This window comes from Artibeus jamaicensis, unplaced genomic scaffold (assembly GCF_021234435.1).
Source record: "Artibeus jamaicensis isolate MK-2021 breed Jamaican fruit bat unplaced genomic scaffold, CSHL_Jam_final scaffold_378, whole genome shotgun sequence".
NCBI classification, from domain to species: domain Eukaryota; kingdom Metazoa; phylum Chordata; class Mammalia; order Chiroptera; family Phyllostomidae; genus Artibeus; species Artibeus jamaicensis.
Window position 1 is genome coordinate 3090417 of NW_026522044.1, and position 3018 is coordinate 3093434.

The window sequence follows — 3018 nt, forward strand, 5'->3', positions numbered from 1 at the left end:
AATGAGTTTTGACAAGTGTACATGTCTGTATAATCATCACTTCAATCAAGATATAAGTATTTTTGGAAGGAACTCACAGACCTCAGTACAGGAGCACTCATTCACAGAGTAGGAACCCTTGGCTAAGGCCCGCTGCCCTGGCTGGAGCTAGGACCACCTGCCAAGAACTTCCCAGGCCTCCTCTGCTCTGACCCTTCTACTGGCAAGTCTGCAAGCCTCAGAGGGAGTTGTCAGCCAGGTGAAACCAAGAGCACTGTCACCATGGCAACAAGTCATCAGCCTCAGGACAGGGACCCTGCTCCCTGGAAATTTTTCATGACAACCACTTAGTATTTCACAAACTGCCTGGACCAGTCCCAGATGTGTCACTGCTGAACTGAGTTAGGGACATCAATGCTCAGCCACTCCATTAGCACCCCCTCTGCTGCAGAACTGTCTGAGTGCTATCTTCAACATTGCCATGACCTTGTGTGCTATGCTGCCCATCTTACTGTATGCCTTCTTTAACTCCTTCCTGCATCAGAGGATCCCCAAGTCTGCTTGGATCCTGTGCAGCCTGGTGGTCATCCTGCTGGTGTTCCTGATTACTGCTATCCTGGTGAAGGTGCACCTGGATGCCCTGCCCTTCATCATCACTGTGATCAAGACTATGCTCATTAATGCATTTGGTGCCATCCTGTAGGGCAGCCTTTTGGTCAGGCTGGCCTCTGGCATGCCATTTACATGGCTCCTGCTATATAGTGGCCAGGGTCTGGCAAACATTTTATTTTTGCCTCACTGGCCACTGCCAGTGGCTCAGAGCTGTCAGAAAGTTCCTTTGGCAATTTTGTCACAGCCTGTGGGGGTCATAATTTTGACTATTGTCTGTTATCTGGGTCTGCCCCAGCTGGAATTTACTGCTAGTACCAGCAGCTCAAGCTCAAAGGGCCTGGGGAGCAGGATACCAAGTTGGACCTAGTTAGTAAAAGAGAGGGGCAAAGAGAAGGCCAAGAGGAGTCTGGAGTTTCAGCCTGCAACTCTCAGCCCACCAACAAAAGCCACTCAATCCAAGCCATCCTCAAAAATATCTTAATCCTTATTCTCCATGCTTCATCTTCTCAGTCACCTTTGGGGTATTTCCCAGCATCACTACTGAGGTCATTACAACACTGCAGGCACTAGCACCTAGGGACGCTACTTTATTGCATTGTCCTGTTTCTTGACTTTCAATGTCTTTGACTGGCTGAATGAACCAGAGCCTCACAGCCATATCCATGTGGTCTGGGCAGGACATCTGCTAGCCGCCAAACCTGGTGCTGGCCTGGCTGGTGTTCTTGTCCCTGCTGCTGCTGTACAACACCCAGCCCTGCAGATACCGGGCTGTGGTCTTTGAGCATGGCGCCTGGCTCACCTTCTTCAGGGCCACCTTGCCAGTGTCTGCAAGTATTTCGGGCTGAAGAAAGTGAAGCTGCCTAAGGCAGAGACAGCTGGTTGCCTTCATGGCCTTCTTTCTATTTCTGGGCCAGGTGCTGGGGGCCTGTCTTCTCCTTCCCACTCCAGGCCATTGTGTGACAGAGGGCTGCACTGGCTGCCTGTTCCTGTTCTTTCCAACTCCTTCAGGAATGGACAGCATGGGCTGAAGATTTTCTCTCTTTTTTCTAAAAATATTTTTCTGAGCTTCCACGTTTGTTAATTTTTATTTGCAAACTCTTTTTCAACACAATTTCCAACCCCATACCCACCTTCAGTCTAATCATACAAATACTAGAGTGGCAGAAAGGTGTAGAAAAAATGCATCAAAGAAGAGGCAAAACTATGAAATTAAGTTGCATGCAATAGGTCTATGAGGATGGGGGAAAACATCATGGAAACAAAACAAAGTAATTGGAAGGTTTTAACTAATGTTCTTTCAATCATCTTTATCTTTTGCTCCACGAATAAGGATTTGCATGAACTCAGTGTAATTGAAGTTTCTCTTTTTGTCAATAGGTGCTACAGTTCATCTACTTCCTCATATGTAAACCCATCTCCCATTTTTGTCAGCAGCTCTGTCAGGTAATATTCTTGCGTGGTGTCAGTTGCTTCTTCATCAAAGCAAGCAAAACCATTTATGATGACATTTTCTGGATCGGTGCTGTTTAACTGCTCACCAAACGTCCTGAGGAACATGGTGAAATTTATGGGCCCTGGAACCTCATTTATCATGGCATCAAGGTATGCACCCATTGGATGCTTCCCTAGAGAAGCAAGCACATCATGCAAATCTTTCTTGTCAATGAATCCACCCCTGCTCTGATCAATCACGTGAAAGGCCTCTTTAAACTTCCTGAATCTGTGACTGGTCAAATATGGAGAACACACTAGATGTTGCATGCTGGGGGTGCTTTTTGGTAGTCTTGGTCTTTGCCTTTTTGCTTGACATGGTGGCTGTTTAATTCACTGACTGAGCTGCCCTGATAAGATGATGAGTGACTATAACAAGTATTCTAGAGGTTTCCTCTTTGAGCTGACTTCTGTTTTCTCATGGCCTGTGCTAGGCCCAAGGTGTCCAGGCCTGGAGGAGGAAGCCTCTGGGTGAACATAGGTGACTTTGTGGGCCAGAGTGTCAGAGTCAAAGGAGGGGTCACAGTCTCTAAATATGCTCAAATTTCCTATACTTGGTTCTGACTGATTCCTGCTTGAGGACAGCAGAATCTCCTAGGTTCAGAGTGAGTGTGTGTCTGTGTGTATGTTTGTCTACCTGTACCAGGGGTGGCTAGAGGCAAGGACTGTCTGTTTTAAAGTCCAGTCTCATATTTCCATCCCCATAATTCCCCCTATGCCTCCACCCCCAGTGTCTCCCTGTCCCTCCTCTGCACTCCCTGCCTTGTTTCTACATATCATGCACCCTGTACAGTTGCCATTGTACTGCCCTTTTTATACTCAACAGAAACCACATAATTTCAGATGGTCTTTGACTAAATAAATCAGGGTTTCTTTTTTAAGTAAAGCACTTTCATCACCAAAAAATTCTTTCATATTTATGTCCCTTTGCAGTCA

At 46.6% G+C, this 3018-nt stretch overlaps 2 pseudogenes; one reads left to right on the forward strand and one right to left on the reverse strand.

Annotated features, from left to right (window-relative positions):
• The first annotated feature begins 261 nt into the window (after positions 1–261).
• Positions 262–1619, forward strand: LOC119042989 (equilibrative nucleoside transporter 1-like; annotated as a pseudogene).
• A 269-nt stretch (positions 1620–1888) lies between these two features.
• Positions 1889–2401, reverse strand: LOC119042991 (myosin regulatory light chain 12B-like; annotated as a pseudogene).
• Between the last annotated feature and the right edge of the window lie 617 nt (positions 2402–3018).